Raw genomic sequence first — 23,504 nt, 5'->3', positions numbered from 1 at the left:
AGAGAAGGAAGTCTTGCATGACCAGGGCAAGGCGTGGGGACTCAGGGCTGAAACAGTTGGGCAGGCTGGTGTGGAGGGCATGAGATGCAGAAGGGGCAAGGCTGGGAAGGGATCAGAGCATGGAGTCACCAGGGGATTTATGCCCTGGCCATCGAGTGCAAGGATGCCTGAAGATGCCTGGTGTGGGTGGAGCGTGGATGAGGAGTCCACATGTGGCCATGTGCCTTCTTCACAGGCTGCAGCCTCCATGAACACGCACACATCTCAGAGCACTGCCCAGCCACAGGCACAGGCAGGAAAGGGTGATCTGTCAGGAGGCCAGGAACCTGGGGTAACTCAGGAGCACGCACGTTTCGTTATTACTGGGATGGCTTGGCACAAGGAAGAAATTTATAACTGACAGCAGGTTTGCCAGGGCAGTTAAGCAGAGCAGTGTAACAATAGGAAAAGGCATTTCAAATATTTGATTTTGCCTTGTAATTCCTTGCAGGCTGCTCCCAATTAACAAGGGGAATTTTGTCAAGCCTACAGTGACTTCGATATGGTAGATAATTTCTGAGCTCTAGAGGTTTAATGTTCTCCCCCCACCTCCCTCATAAAAAAAAAGAAAAGACTTTTTTTTTTAATTTTTATTTTTTTTAAAGTGGTACTTGTGGGCAGTAGAGAGCTTGAGCAAGACAATGGTTCTTATCTCTTCTGCAAGTAGCACATAAGGGTAGGTCATGAAAGATTAACAAGGATAAAAGTTCCTCATGCTTTTCAAGGTACGATTTTATATAAACAATTCGTCAATGGTAAAGTCAGTCCCAACATGATGCTTCTGATATTTTATAGAGACAGTTACCAGGAGCGGTGCTGATCCCACAAATCCACGTTGGTTGCTGGAGCTGACTGCAGTCTGGTATGCCCTGCCACCGGGTCATGGCTGCCATCTAGGTGGCGTGCAGAGTTCCCACTCCAGTAGGGTGTTTTGATAGACTGCAGCTGTCAGCCTGATTTACAAAGGTGCTTTTGAGCACATTCATGCGACATGGTTGTCTGTCATAACAGAGCACTGGATGCAAAAGGGTCTTTCCACTGCTCTGCTCTGATCTCCAATGTCCAGACTTCCAGGTGAGATTGCTGTGGCTGATTTGAGCATCCCAGCTCATCTGGGCTTGTTGTGTCTTGTAATACAGCCTTCTGGGAAACTCCTTGTCTCCACATGGATATATACCTTAAAGAAATACCCGGGACCTTTCTCTGTAGAGGTCAGTAGTCCCTAAACCCTAGCTACAAAGAAAACAACAATGGCAACACCTTCCACAGGTGCAGAGCCCACAAGGGAAATCAAACACACTTTCAGAAGATCAGCCCTATTCTCTTCTGGCAGAAGAACCCATGCAGATGTCAATCAGGAGGACATAAAGACAAAGGTTGCTTCTCAAGGCAGCCAGGACTTCTCCTCAGGGCCCTGCAACTAGCAGCTAGGATCTCCTTTTGGAGACAAGCTGTGTGGGGAGGAGTTGGTTGGGTAAGGAGCTGGGAGGACAACACCTTTGCATCGCCTTTCATGTCAGAGCCAAAGGTAGAGGGAGTCCTGGAGGTGGCAGAGGCCTGATGAATCTGCTGGTGCTTGTCCCTGAGAAGCTGCAGGTTGCAGCGGTGCCGGGTCCCTCACCACTGCCCACCAGAATGGCTCCACTGGCTGGCTGGCTCCTAACCTTCCACCCTGCTTGAGGTTTGTGTCAAGGGTAGAATTAGCAGGATAATCTATCATGACCATAGCTGAGATGGTGAAAGGCAAAAGGCTGTTCTCCTTGCCATTGTTGTCAATTACAGCCTGACTGCTCTCACTGTTGTCATTTATACACCACTGCATGTCTCCTAACTTCAGTGACACCCTGGGTCAGAACAGCCTACTTGTCAGCACAGAACAGCCGTTTAGCTTGTGAACGTACCAGTGGGAGTGTGTTGTGGTTTTACCAGCAAAACAGTCAGGGATGGTGTCCCCATGTCATGGATGTTCTCCAGACACTGCGTAATCACGACAGCCTCTTTGCTGAGTGGAAGGACATCCTCACCCTTGCTTTATTTTCCATTTTCTGCAGGATTTTCCTAGTTCATCTTCCACTATCAGGATTCTGCCCTTGCTTTTACTGAGCTGCATGAAAGGGCGACAGATCTCCCACAGAGGAGAAGCAAGGAGGGAGTGGAACAGAGAAGTCTTCACTGATGTTTGAAATACCCAGGATGCCAGCTCAGTCTCCTGGGGCTGCAACAGAGCAAACACAAGTGCACTGCCTGAAGCATGAGATGTCACCGTCCACCTTGCAACCAGCTCATCCTCCGGACAAAGAGATGGGAAGCAGAAAGGTGTGCTCAGCTCTCAGCAGCACTGTTGACAGGCTGGAATAAGCCCTGATGAATGATTCTGGATCTCTACCAGGGACCTGAGATTTGGGACCCATATAGCAGAAGGTGCAAAGGGAGAGATAGGTTGCTGGTGTAATGGCTTCAATATGTGGTAGGGGCAACAGAGCACAGGTCATCACATCAAGACCTGCCTCAGATCTGTCAGGGAAGATTTCTGAAGAAAAGACTCACAGGGAGGCAGGAGGTCTGGAAAACTCTCCCCATAGCAATGTGCTGTCTGGGTGTCCACCTGAGCCTGTTGTAGGGGAGCCCTACAGCACTAATGTGGGGCAGCACACTAACAGCTGTCAGACAACAAGGTAAGGCATGGGAAGGACGGGGGTCATAGCTGGGTGATTCAGAGTGACGGGCTAGCCACAGGCTCCAGTGGATAGTGTCACTTTTACAGGCTTTCTAGGTTTAGGATTTGCTTTTATGAGGGATGCATGCAACTGAAGATGCATGGCATGACAGGCATATGAACCTTTCCCTGCCAGTTATTCGCTTGATACCAGCTTGTGCTATATACTGCTGTTATCCTTGACTCTTCTGCCTGTGCTATGTGTTTCCATGGCAGGATTTCAAAGCTTGACAGAGTAGAGGCTACCCTGGTTAATTTTCCATCAAAACCTTGTTAGGAAACACCTCTCAGGAGTATGATGATCATGTCTGTTTTTATCAACAGCAACAGCACTGAGGACCAGGACCACTAATTTGAGGGTCCCTGCAAATTCACCATTTCATTCACAAGTCCAAAACCATCTTTGCTTAACTCAAGCCCTATGCTGCTTTCCAGCCCTGCTGGGTTTCATTCTGCAGCTTCTAATACTGCCTTCCTGCTGGAGGTCAAGGCAGCTGAAGGAGTTAAAACAACCAGCTGTCCAGGAGAATTCAGACATGCAAGAGCTGCCTAAACACACGTAGAGAGGCGGCTGGCTGGCACATGACCCGCTGAACAGATCAAACAATGCTGCTAGGAGCCAAGAACAATTTCCAGTACCTGCTGCAGTGTCCACCCCCCTCCTTCCTTTTATAGCTAAGTCAGGGTAATATCCTCCAGTGCTACTGAAGTGACACGCACCTGGTTCTGAGCACATGTGCCTCACAAGGTGGCACTTGTTCGCGATCAGGCAACGTTTATGCCATTTATGCCCATGACAGCATTTGAGTCAACACATCACTCGGTGTATGTGCATCTGCTGAAACTAAAGTGCCGGAGCCACAGGGTTGTGTATCAGTGCTTCATCCGGCACTAGTTATAGATCCTGCTTCTCCTCTCCTCTCCTCTCCTCTCCTCTCCTCTCCTCTCCTCTCCTCTCCTCTCCTCTCCTCTCCTCTCCTCTCCTCTCCTCTCCTCTCCTCTCCTCTCCTCTCCTCTCCTCTCCTCTCCTCTCCTCTCCTCTCCTCTCCTCTCCTCTCCTCTCCTCTCCTCTCCTCTCCTCTCCTCTCCTCTCCTCTCCTCTCCTCTCCTCTCCTCTCCTCTCCTCTCCTCTCCTCTCCTCTCCTCTCCTCTCCTCTCCTCTCCTCTCCTCTCCTCTCCTCTCCTCTCCTCTCCTCTCCTCTCCTCTCCTCTCCTCTCCTCTCCTCTCCTCTCCTCTCCTCTCCTCTCCTCTTCCTCTCCTCTTCCTTCTCCATTGAAGATGTGACTCACACTAAACACTGACAAAGTAGAAAATGCTTAGTGTAGCTGCTTTGCAGAGTCAGCAAAATGGCCATAAACTACTGCCTGTCTTGCTAATGCCACAGCACATAACCCCAAGATGTTACTGGTGCTGAGGTTAAAGCAGGGGTGCTGGGGTGTGCAGTTATTGAGAAGAATTGGGGAGCATGTTTTCTCCTCACTCCAGATGCAGAAATATCATCAAGGTGGACTCCTCCCACCTATTTGACCCAGCAGCGTGTCCTAGGGAACCAAAATTCAGTTTTTCCTACCATAATGAGAATTGCTGAGCTGGTTCTGTGCGGAAATCCTTACAACCCTTTCGTCACCCATTTTCTGAACACCTGAGCAGCATGAGGAACGTGTATGTTTGCTGTCAGAATGAGGGTGGAATGCTTTGCTATGCTGAAGTTTTGACATTCATTTTTCCTTTCACTTTTGGTTTTTATCTCTGAAGGATAAAAGAAGGATTTGACGAAATGCCCTCACACTTGGCATAGAAAGGCATGTCGTGTCTTCTTGCAGAAGATCACTCCATCAGTGAGCCTGGGTCTGTTCCAGCCATCTGGAAGAAGGTTCATCTTGCAGCTGAGATTTCCCGAATGCTGGAGAAGTCGAGCTGTCAGTCACGATGTTCATCTCAAGTGCTAGCTGGTCCTTCGGTTACCTGGGCCTTTGCAGTGGGACACCTTGAAGTTACGACTGTGACCTTGAGCTTAACTCGGGATAGAGTGGGAAGCCAGGGAAGAAAGGCAGAAAACTCAGTTGTCCCCGGGACAGCCAGTCCTGTGGTGGCTCTGCATTGCAAGGAGTTCTTTCTGCTTTGCAGGTTTTAAGCCCTGCCACATTGCATAGCTATGATCACTGTGTAATCAAATCACAGTGAGAAATAAGACAGAGCAAGCTCTCAGAGTCCACCCTGTTGTGAGAGCTGGCTCTGCTGGCTGCAGTGCTTCTGCCACTTTGCATCAGTTTGATGTCAGTGCACGCTTTGCTCTCTGAAAGCAGTGGAAATCTTTCCAGTTATTTTGGATAAAGCTCCCAGCGAGCTGAAGCTGGTTAGCCACCCTTTGTAGTAATTAGGAGTCATTCTTTTTCCCTAGGCAGAAACAAGGTGCAGTGACATTGAGAAGGAAATCCTGCTGGGCCTGAAGGCCTTTCTGAAGGGTGATGGGCTGCAGGTGTTAAATTCTGCTCTTAGCTGCTCGCTTTGTCACCATACATAGAAAAGGGTGAAAACACAAATTGGCCATTTATGCAGTTTTTCCCTGCTTGCCCCTTTGGGCCTGGTTCTGGCAGTGTGATGGGTGAAACTGGAGAAGCAGCATCAGGTTGCAGGAGTGATTTTGACAGGTTGAAGGGCCAGAGCTGGTGCTGGGAGACACAGGGCAGCTTCATTTGTCTTGGCATTACTGAAGTCAATGGGATTTTGGCCATAGTCTTCAACAGGGCTAGGATTTCACTGTGCATAGCTAAGAAAGCACTGTATCATACAGTTGTGTTGTCTGCCATGACATTTACTGCTAGTGGAACAAGTATGTCCCCTGTGTCCCTTGTCTCCTTGTCTCTATCTTCACAGGTCTTCACCCGTGTTTTTATTTTTCTCACCTACAGTCTTGTCTGTTTCTATCTATCTATCTATTCATCCATCCATCTACCTATGTATTTTTTTTTTATTCTATTTCACTGCTTGCTGCCCTCCCTTGCTGTCTCCTCAGCTCTCCCTCTCACGTACTCTGCAAGGAATGTGCCTACAAGAGGTATTTTTATTTGGCAGCCTGAGTAAGCTTTCTGTTTTGGCTGCAGGTACTGAGATAAGCAGCCAATGGAGCTGAGATCGCCTGTGTCACGTTTTAGCTCTTTCCATCTGATAGAGATGACCTCACTGGCTGTGTTGGGGAGGTCTGGTTGCAAGGGCAAAGAAATTAGAGTTAACCTTGAAAGAAGAAGAAGAAGCACAGTGACACACATATGTTTTTGATCTGATTTGCTGCATAATGCAGAGGTGTAACACAGGATTCAGACATTATTTCAGTACAGAAGGTGAGCAAAGACAAAGAGGAATCCAGATACTGGGGTAGTTAAAGATTTTTGCCTTGTGACTTCAGCAGTAAGACAGTCTGCCAAAGGGGCTTGGTTTGCTCCTGAAGAATATCCTCCTTGAAGCAAATTATTCTCTGATCTAAAGGTGATATAAGGTGTATATGGCCTTGGTCTCTTTGATTAAAGAAAGGGAAGCTGTTGTGCGTCAGGGGTATAGCTGATCTGCTGTTTTGTGGCACCATATCAGGCCACGGGTGCCCAGTATAAATCAGGATAACCTGGTTCCGGATTGCCATGGAGGGGCTGATCCCTCAGCACAGTACACCATTACAAGACACCAAGATGAGTCCTCCAGCACAGAAAAGTAGAAAAACACTCCAGGAGCAGATGTTAAAGCTTCCTTGTGCACTGAGATTTGAAAGGGTCTGGGATGACACTGACAGTCTGTTTGGGAGAACATTTTTGGGACAGACTGTTTAATCCTGCAAAACCAGTGAAGAACTGAGGGGAAGTTGTGGTTTGAGCTGTTATGAAACTGGGATCCAGGCAGGCCTGGAGAAAGGACTGGTCTGTATTGCTTCGGTGGACGAAGCCTGTGAAAGTCTACCCTATTATCACACAGCACCAGATGGTATCAAAGCTCTTGTTCCAGAGCATTAAAGCACCTGGTTCTGTCACCCTTCCCAGATTTGCAACATCTGTTGCTGGGAAGAAACAGTCCTCTTCTGAGCAGAACTGTGATGGTCAAGTTATTTCAGTGGCATGATTGGGGGGAGTGATGTGTATGTGGCTTGGGTCACAAGGGTCCATCTCACTTTTTGTCGGGTCACCCATCACGCCTTGGACGCATGCATCTGGAGACATTAACTCACCCTTCCTCTTTGGTGTGACATGAAGGAAACCGTGACGCTTTTCCAGTAAGACGTGTGCTTGTGCATACACAAATGAGGCTAATTCTGGTCTATGCGGGTGCTAGCTCAGGCTGTGCATCCTTGCACGTAGTAGCGATGGGGCAGATGGGGGTGTGTGCTAAGGCAGCCAAACTGCTACGCTTTGACAGCTCTGTTGCACGTGTTAAAATAACATCATCCTGGCTTGTTGTCTCTCCTCTTCCACCCTCTCCCCTCACTCAACAAAGTCTAAAGGGAACAAGCTCCAGGTATTAAAATAGCTCCCGTCTAGCTTGTTAAGTCTATTTCAGGAGGTTGGTTCCATCTTGACACAGATAGAATACAGAGATGTTGTGGAAACCACAGCCACAAGAGGCCATCGGCCAAAACTAAACGATTTCCCAGCTTACGCAGAGCAGTTTGTTCTCCCCCCGCCTCCCCCCATCCCCTCTCCTGGCTTAAAATAACAGCAGGAAGCTGTTTGGCTTTGTTTTGCTGGATTCTTCTGCTTGCTGTGCTCGGTCTGGTGGCGATGGGAGAGAAAACCGGAGGGACTTCTGTGGTGTCAGAGATTTGTTGCCTTCTGGATTTAGGTGAGACCTCCAGAAGCAGCAGGAAAATGAGAACCCCGTGGGTATTTCTGGAATGTGTTTTCAAGGAGTAAACAAGCAATGGGTGTAAATCACTGCTACTGCATGGATTTACCAGCTTAGACCATGGATTTGGTCTCCTGGCTTGTCTTAGATTGACCAGAAGGGCAGTGGAAATCTAGAAAGAGATTAGGGCAAATGTCACTCAGGGATGGCTAAAGTCTGATTAAGCCAGTCACAGGGAAGGAGTCGTTTTCTGGTTCCTGTGATTCTTCTGTTGGTAAGCCAGGGCTTATCCCTGCAGCTGCACTGCTTCACACCTGCTGAAGGTTTGGCCCAAAATATCCCTCAGCTGAGGATCTAGCTGATAAGACTGATCTGAAAACACCATGAATAAGACGCAAATATTAACTTCCTCCCATCTTCCACCTGTCTGCTTGGAGTGTCAATGCTTTCTGTATTTTCTCACCCTCAGGTCCATAGGTCTTATTCCAGCTCCTGCTTCTACCTGGGGTTATCTGTTTCTTCTTAAAGGACAACAAGCAGCACCAGGCCTATTCCACACTTGCCTCAAAATTAGTGGGTTAGTAAAAACCTCCATCTTTCACTCTAAACTGCATCAGAACCAGGGAATGTTTCCAAGCACCTCTGCTGGATAGGTAAGTGCTCTTAACCCTTAAGATGAAAAATATCAGTAAAAATATGAACTCTCAAATCTTTACAAAAATACTACCTATGTTTTTGTCAAGAGTTGTCAAATTGTGGGTGTGCAAATTACAGTGGGAAACTGCAAACATGAACTGAGCCTTGGGACCAGATGGCTCAGCACCAGAAGGGCTTGCAGGCAGCTTGGCCTCAGGGGTGAACCTTGCTGCTTTGCAAGCAAGCTCCTAGGGCTTGCTCTAGATGATATTAAATGCCAGAATTTAATATTAAAGTGTCATGCAACAAGCCTTATGACCTGAGGGCTTGTGTGTCTCATCCCAGGTGTTTCACTCACGGTAAACAGAAAATCAGTGTTAGCAGAGTACAGTGGGTGCTTTACCTCTGTAAGCGGAAATAGTGCACAGATGCAATATCCAAGCTCAAGCAGCAAAAGTTTCCAAGACTCATTTAAGGGTAGTCAACCCTGTGTGAATATGCAAATTATGAGATTTACATCACTTGCTCAATATTTTCTTTTATCATTATCATTATTATGATTTCCCACTCATTTTCTGTTCTATCAAAATATCTTTGTCTCATCCCATGAGTTTTTACCTTTTTTTTTCCTCTTTCCCATCCCACTAGGTGTGGGAGCGAATGAGCAAACAGCTGTGTGGTGCTCAGCTGCCTGCTGGCTTAAATCACAATATGAGGTCTCCAGGTTAGAGAGATATTTTTTTAAATATATATATTTTTTTATTTTTAAATAACAGCATATCAGCCCCATAACTTGAGCTAGGAAAATACATTTTTTTTCCTTTGTGTGTGTGTATGCTATGCAGCAGGAAAACAGAACAAAATCAGAATTTCTATTTCATGAAATAGATGTTTCAACATTTGTTTTATGACGAGTGGGATGTACATTTGAAATACAGAGATTTTTGAATAAAACTTCTAAAATATTTACATGTGGAAACTGCTTTTGTTGACAAGTCTGAGGGGAATGATCTATTTAACTGTTCCAGATTGTAATGTTCTGAGCCAGTTTGTTCACTTTTCCAGAGTGCTTCTTTTAGAGTCAGTTCAGCATTATAAAGGATTTTTGTAAGGAAACACATGGCCCAGGTTGAGTGGTTGCCCCATTTCCTCATATGAACCAGAAGAGTTTTGTATTATGGGAAAGAAATGCAAATGCCTAGGAGACAGTGCATCACAGTATGCAAATGTACTTGAAAGAGAGTATTTTGAGCCAGGTCAACGACATAACATATCGTCATTCACACTGAATTATCTGATCTAAAATACATGGGTCTGATTTTCCTACTGGAAAAATTAAAAACAAATCTCTTGGGAACCAAAAACTGCTGATGTTGGTAGAAAGTCTGTTTCCCTCAGAAATAAATTATAGCAGAAATTTCCTGACTAGATCTATTTTAACATATGTAGTCTGTCTGTCTATCTATCCATCTATCTTTCTATCTTTCTATATCTTTCCATTTAATTAAGGTTTAATCATTCTGCACTTCAGGACACTTTGTACTTAGACTTTGGATCAAGTCTAGAGTCATCTGCATGTGTCAAACTATAAAGTATTTATCATACCCCTCTGTATAGGCTAATCCACAGACATAACCCAGCAGATTATTGTCAGTAGCTGAGTAATTACCTTAATTTGAGCAAAAAGGTCAATGGGACCAAACGTTGCTGTAGCCATGTGGTTGGAGTATTACACACCCACACATGTTATTATTTGCTCAGTGTTCTTTTTCTTTTTCATTTTTTTTCCTGCCTTTTTTTTTTCCCCCAACAAACCATAAAAATAAAGACGCCGTCTCTGGCTAGAAATGTGAATGGAATAAATTGTAAGTTCCTGAAATGCTACATGTCAAATTAGCTCATGTAAAAATGCTTTCCACTTACATAGCTTCTAAACACTGCTAGGACAGCCTGCTCTCATCGAGCCAGACATGTGGATCCCTATTTCAGGAAACATGGCACAGGAGGCATAACCCAGCCGGGGCAGGGCAAAGTCAATGAGGCCACCTGGATGTGCTGTAGCAGAGGATCTGCTCCAGTGATCATTCTCACAGCAGCTCTGGGCTTCCCAGGCTCTCTGTGGGGTCTCCCCTCGTGTCCCCACTCCACGCTGCACCGAGCAGCAGCAGCACTCGCTCCCCTGTGCATGCCCATGGCTTTGCAAATATTTCTCTTTGTTTGCTGTAAATGAGAAGGACCGCCTGGGTGCTGAGGAGGAGGAGATGCCCCGCTGAATGCATCTTTGTAATGTGCACTTTGGCAGCTGAGTGGGTGTTTAGGCAAACCTGCAGGAGAAAAGTAGGGTGTCCTGGGGACCCTTCTGCTCTTTGCTGTTGATGAAGTGGCGTTCTTCAATGAACCTCTGAGAAAGAGGGGCTACACTGCAAAATGTTTGAGAAAGAACGAATCTTTCTGGAGACTTTTTTGATCTGGCTGGCATTGAGGCACCACCCAGTGTTCCCCAGCGGAAAGAAGTGTCAGGTTGGCAGGCTGCTCGTCTGCACCATCAGAAGTGAAAAGGGGGATGGGAGTCCCACCTGCATCAGATAACACCTCTCGCTGCTGGGGTAACAACCGTGACAGGACCCCTGCACACTGCCATCAGAAGCACCAGCCCACCCATCCCTTCCCCGCCATACCCATTGCTTTCCTCAGGCTGGTCCCAGGAGAATGGGACATGGCAGGCTCAGTTTTCATCGAGTTGAGGCTTCTGCAACACAGCCTGTTTTCTCAATAGACACCAGCTGCCGTAGCGTTCTGTGATGTCCCCCTCTTGAGACATCAACAGTTGGTCCCCATGCCGAAAGCACCTGGGCAAGCAGCCGAACGCTGGTGGGACCGATCCATGCGGGAGATGAGTGGAACAGAGAGCATCAGGTTCTTCCTTTTCCAGAGGGGGAGTTGCGGCGTGGGCAGCTGAAATTGTTTCCGATGTGTCACAGGGGAAATGTGTGTCTCAGTGTCATGAAGGGCCTCTGCAATGGGAACTAAACACCTACCTTCCCAGTACCGGTCTGCTGATTTCTCCAGAAGGTGTTTCTCCAGCCCCTGCCCAGGCCATGACACATCTCTCTTCCTTTCCTCTCCCTCAACACCTGAGGTACTGATGTGGGAGACCTTTCCAATGGCTTGGTTGGGCTGGGTTACCTTCGCGTTCTGTCTCAGAAACACACACATGCCCAGGAGGTTTCTCAGACCATACAATGATTAAAGTACTCACGCCGCTCGATCCAGGCAGCTGTTTACTGGTTGCTTCTAAGGTTTGTGTGCATTCTCTTAGCACTAATGACTAGAAAGGTGAGAGCATACCATTGCTCTAATCCCTTTGTCCACTGGACCTAGAACCCCAGCCTCAGGCAGAAGGGAATTATAATAAAGCCATAGGTGATGCATTCTGATATCCTAAAGATATATTGTTGCTGTCCTGAAAAATCTAGTTGTGCTCAGTGAGGCGTGTGAATTGCTGCTGTTATCCTGGATTCTTGACAGACTTTATGACCAGAAGAGAACTATTGGATTTACAATATAAAAATAAGGTAACGATAACACCAGGAAAAAGCATTTGCAAAATAACCTGCATTCTACATCTCACAAATAAGTAAATAAATAACTCTTGGAATTATGATTGGGAATAGTAGTTCTTGAGACTCGTGGAAAGGATGGAAAGAGAAGCCAGATGAGTCAAAACTCAAGGTGGGACCATGCTGTTCTCCTCACTGAGGGAAAGCCAAAAAAATCAACTTTCAAGAACCAAATTTTTGCACTGTCCATTGGACATTCTGCAAAATGTGATATGTGCAATATTTGTGAATGATGCTTCTCTTTTTTATTTTTTTTATTTTTTATTTTTTTGTAAAAATATTTCTTTAAACAGCAATTTAGTGCCTCAGAGACCTCAACTCTATATAATGCAAGGAACCAAGGGAGACTTATAGTCCTGAGGGTTTCTGGAAGCCATATGAATGTATAGCATCTCAGAAATAGCTCAGCTTTCTGACAGACAACATGCTACCCTTGGATGTGTGTCTTCAGCTGTGCAAAATAAAAAAGTAGAGAGTCATCATCTACTACTACTAGGATCCTTTTCTAAAGGACTCTCTTTAGAAAGCCCGTTATGGGATATCAAAAGGGGTTCCCACATGGTTTTAGATGCTCATGACACCTGGAAGGCTCCAGCACAAGTGGGTTTAGCAGACTGTGTCTGGATGTTCTTGTTTTTTTCAGGGGCTCAAGTGACAGCAGCAATAAAGACACAACCTTTTTCATGCCCAAATTGTCTGGCCTAAAGCTGGCTGCGGGCTGCTGCTCTCAGTCCTCCTGCTGCAGTATAGCTACAACCTAAGCCTATGCTCTCTTTGCCACCCCTAGGTCTGGCTGTACTGCCCCAGCTCATGTAGATGTTTACCAACTGCTGATCTCTGCTGAAGTCATTGCTCAAATACCTGGACAGATGTTGGGTTGGGGTGAGACACTCCCTGAACATATGTGGGTTATGGGTGAAAAGTGTGTCTTGCATGGCCTTGCTTGTTACCATCTTATTGTCAACAGTGAATCCTTTGTTATCTTTTAAAATAAATATTTCTCTTGGATTTAAATCTACTCTGGAAAGTCTGTGCCTTTCCCAGTCAGAGGAAGCATCTGACAGCCTCCCATGTGTTGTGAAACTAGCTCTTTTCCTATGGCTGCTTCCATGGTTTGGAGTGGCTAAATCATCTCCGTTCCTCAGCCATGGTGGCTGTGTCTGGCACCGAACAACTATTTAGACTTATTTTGCCCAGTAAAACTGAGGTTGCAAAGCAGGATGGGAAATAGGACTCTAGTCCAGAAATAAATCAGTTTATGTCAACAGACTTAACTCTTCGTGGTCACTTCTTTGTTCATCTGAGTCTGCCTGAACTAGGATTTTAATCACAAAAAAACTTGGAATATAGAGGGGGAAATGCTGGAAGAGCTAAGGATCTCAAAAGATTCCCACTGCGTGCACCTTACCCCAGGAAAGAAAAACCCACAGTAAGGCACTTTACTCTGTTTAGCTACAACTATTTAAATGTTGGGTGCAGGACCTTTGTACAAACACTGTGCAAGCTTGCAGGAAAGTGCATAGCTTTTCTTTGCAAAGCTGACAGTCTAAATGCAAAGAGGCAGAAGCAGTGGGAAGGGATTTTCAGGTAGCCAGTCTGTGCCTGAATTCCTCTTTTCCAGACCCCCTTATGCCTAATTGCTCCCTCTTGATCATCATGGAGGGGAGAACTCTGATTAAGCTAGGGAACTGGCAAAGTCTGAGGTTAAATTGAGAAATGAGATGATGGGAACAGTGATTTTGGTTAGAGAATCATAGACCCACTTCTTGAATTATCATTGCCTATTTATGTGCCATTATTTCTAACAAACTCTTGTTTCAGCCAAATATTTTCTCTTTGTATGCTCCAGACAACACTTTCTAATCCATGTTTGTTTTATTGTGTGGCTTCAGTTTTTTGTTTTTGTTTTTTTCTTCCCTGCGCATGATTACACTTATAATCACCTGGTATAAAGATATGGTCAAGGACAAAGGGAAAGCAGAGAAACATTCCCCATGGACAGTCTCAGAAGCTGCTCAGGGGTGAGTGCTGAGGTTCTGCAAAATCACACTGTGGCAACAGCGAGCAGAGCAGTCGCTATTTTGCAATATACTGACGTGACAGTGATCACTAACTGGCATTCACTTAGGCTCTTCACGCTGCATTATTGTGTGAGATGTCGTTATCTGGCAGTGACATTCATCTGACTACACACACCCTACATGTTCACAAGCTGGCTCCAAAGGAGGGAGGGTTGGTTTATTTTAATATGTCATGGTGAATATTTCAGCTGTCACTCTAGGGAAACTGTGTGCTCACACTTAAGGATGGCCTCACATGTCCCCTGCGCTCTGGCAGATCATGCAGATCACACAAGTAACATCAGGGACAGTGTTTGATGTGGCAGCGGTTGATGCCCACAGAATTTATGAGACCGAGGTCTCTGTTTCACAGTACAAGGCACAGGTGCACTGTTCCAGATGATGCTGGTGGAGAAGTCATCCCAAGCACGGGACTCCTTCTGTGGTGATACTGACATACAGACCTGCTGCATCATCTGCATTCGGCAGCCTAGGCAGGAATGTGGCAGGATTGGGCTCTGGGAGAGGAGCTGGTGTAAGGATAACCCATCGTGCCTATTGCAGGCCTTTTGTGTGAGCCAGCTGTGCTGGAGGAATAAGAGATGCTGCAATGTGTGACCTTGCCACTCTAGGTTGCAGAGCATGCTTTTTGTTATAGAGGGTTTTTAGACCTCTCATTCCTAGGCTCACTGAGCCCCTACGGTCGTAGGAGAACACCTTTACTTCCACATGCCCTATTGCTCCATCTTTCCTGGGAGATGGGAACAGAAACCCCCTCAGCCTGCAGACAGCGTTGACACCAGGTCTCATGTGCTCTGATCAACACTGGGCGGAGGCAGCACCTTCATGAGCAGCCATACGTGGGAAGAAAAGCGGTGAGCTGGCTGTGAAACAGCCAGTGTAAACATCTCCTCCCAGGACAGATGCTGTGCTCTGGGCTCCCTGTGCAGCTCGCAGCATCTCTGGTGTTCCAGTGCTACACAGCCATCCAGTGCTGTCCATCAGGGTGTCATGTCCTGCAAGCAGAGTGGGAACAATGTTGTTACTGGGGAGCCTTGCTAGAAAAAATACACTTTTTGCTCTCTGTCCCCAGGGTTAGATTTGGGGCTCCTAGTCCCAGTGAGGAGCTGCAGTCCTTGAGTAGCCCATCCAAGCCACGGGTGCATTTCTGGAGGGAAGTGCTGCTCACCAGGATTTAGGGAGACAGATGTTAATATACCCTGATTAAACGGCTTCAAGGCCATATTTAGGCTGTGAGCTGGCCTAGAGGTAGGACGTGGCTGGGCTGTGGACTGGGAGCTGGGAGCTGGTCATTGCTGTTGTGGGCTGAATTTCCTGTGCAGCCTGAATGGCCTGAATCCATGCTGCAGTGAGCCTCAGCTCTCTGTGAGGGGAGACAGACACCTCCAGAAGGTTTTTCATTCAGCTCCAGGTTCCTCGTGGTGGCATCTGTCCCACTTGACACCTGGGTAATCAACCTGTTAAGTACCTCTGTTATGTGCCTACAATCTGATGCAACATCTCTCTGAGCTGTGATGAGGCTTGGGCTCCCGTGTCACGTGCACACTCCTGAAAATATTTTCATTATTTATAAGGGGTAGCACCCAGAGATCAGGAGTGAGTATGCTAAACTGACAAGGTGTCATGTGCAGGAGCGAGTGGTGTGTCATCATTTAACCCTACTCCACAGCACTCGATCAAAGTGATGTTGGTTTCCTTCTTTGTGCCTTACAAGTGTGAAATCTATCTGGGGAAGGCGACACTCACACTGCCTATTTCTATGTCTGTTCTTCTGCTGGGAGTCTGCAGCAGAAGAAGTCTTGAAGAAAGCAAAAATAAACCGTGCAGCCTGGTGAGAAGGTTCTTGGAACGTGCTGTTTGCTGGATGTTGAGTCGTGAACCTCCCTCCCTGCGTCACCTAGGTGTGTGCTGCTGTGGGACTAGCAAAGGGGATGGGAACCTCGCTATGGTTTGGCAACACATGGCTGAACTTGTGGGCTACATAATATAGGCCTGTGCAGTCAGGTTCTGGGTTCAGTCAGCATTATTTGTCTTGTCTTCTGTGATGGCCCATGAAAAGCCCTCCTCCTCATCCTCGCCTCATGGCCCGTTCTTTCCCATGGCACACGTCTCTGAGTCTTTCTTGTGGGAATAGCCCCACGCTCTGGGTTTTGCTGCACAAGTGTGAGTGTAATTTAGCTGGCTTGTCTTTTGGATGTGAAAATGAGTGAAGAAATGAATAAAAGACAGTTCTGCATGAGCAGGAAACAAATGTTCTGTCTGGTAGAAACCGGTCGACATAGGATTTCCTTAGTCACCAGCATCTTGGGAGAGGCAGTGAATCCAATGGCAATCACTGATGCCGAATGTCTGTTCCTCTTTCATCATGCCTAGCATGGATGATCTGTACGTGTCCACCCAGGAGCCTGCTGCATCTCCCTGCCGATGGGCTGGCGGGTGTGACACCAGCTTCCCCCGTCACACTGACTGAACAGTCGGGTTGCTAGACGTGATTCTGCAATGATGTATCCCCAAACTGCTGGTTTTTTTTTTTTTTAATGCAAAGACTTTAATCCCCTCTCTGAGGATAAATCTATACAGGGACATAAAAACCTGGATCTGCTGGTTTGACATTTCCTTCCCAAATTTAGAGGGACAGGCTCTTTACACCCCTCCTTGTGTTACTGGCAAATTCCTCCTCAAGTGTCTTTTTATGGCAATTTTACCATCTGCCTGTAAAGGAAACGATGCTGGCAGTTCTGCAGAGAGGTCCCTCCTCTATGTTTTGTAATTCAGAGTTGTACTGAGCTGTTTGGATTTACACAAAAATCCTCTTCTTGACATGAAGGAGGTTCAATGCATGTGTGCACTGTGTGATTCATGGAGTATTACAGTGCACATTGATTATGTTCAGAGACCAACCGATTGTCAGCTGCTCTTTTTTTATTTTCCACACATGTGACTGACCCTTGGATAGATAGTCTTGTGACTAATCCATGCCAGGAACATCTTGATGGACTTCCTGATCTCATGTGCTCTGTAAACTACCTGGGCTTCCCGAATGACAAGGAAGTACAGCCCGTGTAAGACACAACACGCAGTGCCATTGCACTTTATTTGCACCATGATTTTAGCAGGCAACGTCCCAAGTCCTTACTCAATATTTTTCTTAGCCTTTACTCAAGCAAAACTCCCACTAATTGGTACCAGCATTACCACAGTGATAAATTTGACAGGAGGGGTATTGCACTTCTTTCTGAGAATCTGCATATCAAGGGCAGCGCTGGGTAAAGTTAGCCAGCACTTCGTGTTATTCAGATTTTTTTTTCCTTGTAGTTTCTTGTAACATTGCCAGTCACTGAGTATTTAGCCTAAAATTTTCCATCCTAGGTCTCTTGCTTCAGCATGATTAATTAATTAAATTGTTAAGTTTTGGCTAAAATGATTCTTTGGTTTCTGAGAATAAGTTTAGGAAAATGACAATGCTTTGCCCTGTATAATTTTTCCTTTTTTTTTTTTTTTTTTTTTTTTTTTTTACTGTATCGTCACTGACTATTTTAGAGGGCCTAGGAACTTCTCTGGAAAGGGGTCAATATGTAATTTGTTGCTACCCTTTAAAAAATAATAATAATAAAGACAAACAAACAAAAAACCTACCCAGAGCTAATCAGGTCTTTATCTCCAAAAAGCAGTGGTGTGCACAGTCCCAGGGAGCAGGAGAGCCTGTGCTGTCCCAGGCATCCCTCGCTGAGCAAGGCTTTATCTGCAGTTGCTCCACTGAGCTTTGGACATGTGAGAACTTGTGGTGAGCCTCTCTCCAAGTCGTGGCTAGATGTGATGTCAGACTACGTGGAGGAGGAGCATGCTGATTGCCATGTAGAAGGATGGGAGGTAGGAAATGAGGACAGAAAGAATCTGCGGGCCGGCACGTGGAAGCTGCGGGGATGACACTAGGAAGGGGTGGTGAGAAAGCATCAGAAGATGATGAGAAGGGAGGTAGAAAGACAGCAAAGATCACAGACAGGAACTGGGGATGCCAAGAAGAAGAAGACGGTGAAAACAAGGAGCTGGCAGAGGTGAGGAAGACGCAGGAGGAAAAGGTTATGGAACAGAGCAATTGACAGTCCAAGGGCAAGGTCTGCTCCTCAGCCTTAAGCACAAGGTGGGATGCCTGAGCTCTTCTGTCCCAGTTAGTTAGCTGGGAAAGCCAGTGTAAAAGTAGGTGTCTTGCTGGAGTCATGGAGGGTCTCTCCTCTTTGCCAGGTCCATACCCTTGTCCCAAGACAGAGTCATTGCTGCCCAAAATAGATGTGACCAACATGTCTTTCACAACCTTCTGAGGCATCCCCATGCACTGTAGACTTCAGCTTCCTAAGACAACATCTTCTTACTGTCCAGCCCCAGCTCTCCCTCACAACAGCCTCATCCTGGTTCTCCTGTCCAAGCAGACAGTATGAACAATTTATTCCTTTTTTTCTCTGTGGCAGATTTTTGCATGGCCAGGGAGCACAATTTTGTCTTCCATCAGTTCTGTTTCCTGGAGTCCGAACAACCCATCTCTGTTGGATGTGTATCTTCTAATCTCTTCCTTTCCCCTTTTGCTTCCTCCCTTCTCCATTGACCAGACACTGGATCAGGCTGCCCAGGAGCTGGGGTGAGAAGAGAGATCACTTCATGCATCTCCCCTGGACTCATGTTTCTCCACCACACTCTGTACAAATCTTTCACTTTCAGGGAATAGAAGGACATTGTCAGCTCACAATTAGACGTGCAATAGCATCACCACAGCTATCAGGTGATCAGGTAGCATCTGAGTCACATTAACTGTGTGCGGTAATATGAGCTGGTTAAAGTCCCTGACTCACTAGTGGGAAGGTATTACCTTAGCAGAGCTCCTGCCCCTGCTCGTTGTGCTGCTCTCCCACCCCCACTGCAGGGACAGCTCTTGTGCCCTGCTGGTGAAGTACTGCAGGGCCAGCCTGTGCCACTTCATTCCTGTGCACGTGGAAGGTGAAGGTGTTACCTGAGCTGTTGAGCAATGCCTGCTCAGAAAGAGAAACCACTGAGGGGTGGCAGGAAACCACCAATGGATGGCAAAGAACAGTCATATCCCAAAATAGACTGTTCCTGCTCAAGAGGGAGAGTCTTTACCTGCAAGTCAGCAAGGCAGCTGGAGGCAAACTATAGAGGTGTCATCAGGCAGTCAGTTTGGCATCACAGGGACGCCAGGTGAGATAGGGGGGGATCCAGATTCAGCAGCAGCCCAAACTGGAGGAAGGAGCAAAAACTGGAGCCTTAATTTCACTGTGTTAGCCTTAATCTCATTAAAGTTGTGAAGTGAGCAGTTACAATGAGGAAAGCACCAACAGGAGGAAATGAATAATTGTGCGTTCAGTGTGTTCAGGACAGAGACTGGGTAGAGAGTGGTAAATAAACATGGCGAGAACAGGAGGAAGTTCTGAACCTATGCAGATTATAAATTACAGTTTGTTCTGTGTGGACAGGAACAAACTGTGGTTTAAAAGTAGACTACCTTAGGTTTATAAAGGTGGTATCTTAGTGTTTGCATCTAGGATGGAGAATTATATTGAGAAGGTTAGTCTATGCTCCTCCTAACTTGGTGGTCCTTGACTTTGCAAAGTTTACTTGGCTCTGAGCAGTGCTTTTTGTGCACAAAAAGTTGGCTGAGGGAGTGCTCTGCTGTAGAGAACTAGGGCTTCCTTGCAAGTAAGGTGTTAGAGTAGGTAGCAGCATCCTTGGGCAAGGATGGGGTCTGCTTAGAGGTGAGAGCATGTGGGGAAGCAGGAGGCACAGCAGGAGGCCATCTGTAACACTGCCTTGGGGTGTGCTTGTGGTCCCATCCCAAGCCCTGATGGTTTGATCTCATATGGTGAAAGTCACCCTAGTGCAGTGGGACCAGAAGAGGCCTGTGTCCTGTTGATGTCTAAAACTGATGCAGCCAGGATGGTGGGTCCTTTTCCATCTTACCCCCTTGGACATTTCCCCGGGATGAGGGTGGTGTGTGGGAAGGGGCCAGCAGGCAGTTTCACAGCAGTGCTCGTTAATAGAATCACTGCAGTGTTACCCTTTATGGAATATACTACTTTGAGGGGTGAGTCTTCAGGGGATACGTTAGATGAAGATGCATGTATCAGCCCAGTCAGACAACTTAAGGGTCAACAGGTTCCCAGGCTACATGTCCCCAGGTGCCCAAGTCTTTACGGGGAGCCAGTATATCTGGGTTCTCTCTGTAAGCAAATTGGGTGGAGGCCAAGGGAATTAGTGCAGTGAAAGGCTTACCAGGAAGCCAAAGATAAATATTCATGTCTGGATTCGTTTCCCATCGACTTTTTTAATTACATAAGGAAGAGATGATGTCTGTGAAAGAATTCCCCTTCTCCTCCCACAGGATATAAAGTGCTTTGATACACATCCTTTTCAGCAACAAGAATCATCCTGAAGTGAGTTCCTAGAAAGTCCCCCAGGAAGAGATCTTCATATTTTCTATGGCTAATCCGTCAGCTCTGAAGAATGGGATAGCTGAAATTCCCCCTATACAGCAGTGGAGCTGAAGGCCTGTTCATTGTCTGCGTGACACCTAACCCTTTGCTCTGAACTGGAGCAGGCAAGCAGAGGGTCCAGCTCTGTCATGAGGTGGCATTTGCCTTTATATGACTGTGTACACAACTATCCTCATGTTTCTTGTACAATTTGCCAAAAAAAAACCCCTCTCTTGGGCCCTGTCTGTACAATAATTTTTGGGGGGGGAGGTTAACATAAGTATTTTATGTGACAAGACTGCCCTGCTCTCTCACATGCAAGTGTTTTCCTCCTCTCCCTACCTGCTCATCTCACTCCTATTTAATTTTATATTTCATCTCTCTCTTATTTACCGGTCTGCTTAGGAGGGGATTAAGTCTCATTTGGCATCATGTCCTTGAGATCACAGCCCTGTTTTGTGATGAGCTCAGGTTTGTACACTGACAGTTATGGCTTCCTTGTGCTTTGATGGGAAATCCATGATATTTTGGGATTTTGGAGACAGAAATGCATGCAGGTATAACATAAGAGTAGCTGCTGGATTGCTAAGGCCTGCAGGGTCTGTCAGGTAAAATTAAAAGGAGGAACTCAAGATATCCAGTGATGTCCTGTGGAGAGCTAGGCTGGAAGTTTGCCAGTTGGACAGCCACATTCTGGGCCTCACAGCCAGCAGAGCAGCGATCAGAGCAAGAGGGGACTCTTTAGTACATTTAGTTTTCTCTGACTTGTCACATGCAAAGAGAAATGCGGAAGAGCTCCTCAAATCCACCCAGAGACAACCCGTCTGTGCAGGGAGTGATCCTCTTCCTGGAAGGATGATGTGCCATGATGGACCACCACTGCCAGCCTGGGTGGTGGGGAACCTCAGTTTCTGTGACGTGCTGATGCTCCCCTTACTCTCCTGCCTGCTCCATAGAAAAGCTGCATCACCAAAGCATTGTATTTTTTAGGCATCAAATCAATCTGGCAGAGCCTTCACCAGGGAAAGGGGGATACTGGTTGCCTGTTTGATCAATGCCCTCATTTTCAGCTTGTCCTTAGCTCCTGAAAGGTAAAATGACCAAATCAACTTGACAGAGATATCTGCAGTTTTGGCAAAGCATTCCTACTTATTTTAATTGCTTTTAATGAGAACGCTGACTGCCAAAATATTTTGCAGTGCAGTTTGTGTTTGTGTGCAGGCAAATACAAGAGAGTTTTTTGGTATACATATTTGTGTTTGTTTTTATCATGTGCACTGTGAGGCAATATAATCCTGCTGGGACCATCAAACAGGCAATAGATTGTTTCAATCTTTCACTTCATACTATTTTAAGAAGAAGGAAGGCCCATTGCCTTTTTGAACAAACTCTTCTCTGCTTTCTAAGGCAGAGTACTTCTGCTGAGTACTCAGATATTTAATAAACTGGTTCCTCCTGCCCTTCCTAACTTATCTTCTTTCCCAGCCAGCTGAAAAATGGACCAGTATCTTCCACAAGAGAGGAAGAAAATGTGTTAAAGCTCTTTCTGTTTTAAGCTCACACCTGTCTAGCAAGAGCAGATGGAAGAAAAAGAGCTATTTTCCTACAGCTTGCATGAAGGCTGGTAGTGCGATATTAATGGCCTGAGCTGTGTCTCAGTTGTCGTATTTCTTGATGTACCATGTCTGTATAAATGAGAGTATTATTCTTGTATGAGCATTTGACACGTGCCCGCTACAGGAGAAGGAAGGTAGGGAGCACTCAGCTGCATCTGAGCAGCGTCAGAAAGGCAATGGAGGAGGTCTGGGAACAACCTAAGCTGTTGTCAAAGAATTCATGAACAAAGCAATGGCCAGGCAGAGCTGTGTAAGAGATGAGGTGGAGATTGGCTTTCTGTTAAAGAGTATTTGAAGTTTCTGCTGACCTCTAGGAGCACGGGTGTAGCCTTCTTCTCCCGGGTTAAATTGTTCACAACTTCTACCCACCCTGCACCTCAGGAGAAGGACATGAGCTCTGGACATGAGGACACAGCTGCAGTGACCAGGCTCTACTTTCACCCCATTTCACCTCAAGACACGGACACTTGCCGTGGCCTTCCCACTACCTCACGCTGATGACCTCAGATGAAGCCAAAACTCACAGGAATCCTCCCGAATGTCTGGAGCAAGGGTCAGTGGTGGTGGTGCTCACCGCCCTCCCCAGAGCAGAAGTGGCACCGCTGGAGACAGAAGGCTCGAGCATCCTGGCACCATGGGCTTTTCAAAGTCTCCCCCGTTGACACTGAGGAAGCTGAGCGGTGATCAGCCAGACTTCACAGAGCCACTTCTGTGTCTGGGTCAACACTGAGGCCTGAGATGAAGAGCAAAGAAAAGGCAAATGAGCCCGATGGATGGTCACAATTCAAGTCAGGAACCTCAGTCATGTAAATATATCAATAACTGCCTTGTTTATGTTGGCTGAAGTACTTCCCTCTCTGAATTGTTGCATTCACTCAGTATTGTGCTTGTCTCAAAATAAACACCCTGCTTTCTGGGCAGATATCCCATGGTACAATGTTTTGTCGCCATGCTCCGAGCATGCTGGCAATGGTGTACAGTTGCTATGTCAACAGGAGACAAAATGGAGCCCTTTCCTCGGCCCTGAGGTGCTGTTCCCATCTGCTTGCCCTAGCTGGAGGTGTGCGCAGCGTGGGGCGAGGCCCTGTCCTGGCCTGCATGGGATTGCTGCCTGCCTACACGTTGATGCTGTGGGGCCACATCCTGTCATCCACCAGCTTGAAGAAACACCATAAATCCTCCTAGTGTCCATGCAGTCTTGCCTACGACACATTTTAGTAGTTACCTGCGTAACTAGTGGCAGTGGCTGTATTCGCCGCTGCAGCCAGCTTTTGGAGGCCTAAAGGGAACTCCCCATGGGTTTCTAGGAGAGGGGCCTTTGTTCTGCTGAGACCCTACTTACAGTACTATCAGACACACATTGTACTGTGCCCCACCATCCCCAGCACAGTGCAGAAGCAGTGGTCGGTCAGAGAAATCCATTCCTGGAAAGCCCACTCTCTGACTTGAGTAGCTCCCCTTTCCCACCACCTCAGTGCCACCATGGCTG

General features: G+C 46.7%; 1 long non-coding RNA gene across 1 annotated transcript; it reads left to right on the top strand.

Moving 5' to 3' along the window:
* Nucleotides 1-5,956: 5,956 nt before the first annotated feature.
* On the top strand, nt 5,957-12,616 carry LOC308193583. The gene is made up of 3 exons (XR_013949796.1): nt 5,957-8,236; nt 8,868-8,943; nt 10,996-12,616. It is a non-coding gene; the product is annotated as an uncharacterized lncRNA (long non-coding RNA).
* The last annotated feature ends 10,888 nt before the right edge of the window (nt 12,617-23,504 follow it).

Source organism: Anser brachyrhynchus (assembly GCF_964034855.1).
Source record: "Anser brachyrhynchus genome assembly, chromosome: 3".
NCBI classification, from domain to species: Eukaryota; Metazoa; Chordata; class Aves; order Anseriformes; family Anatidae; genus Anser; species Anser brachyrhynchus.
The sequence above is the reverse complement of the archived record's forward strand: the minus strand, read 5'-3'. Positions and strand labels throughout refer to the sequence as shown.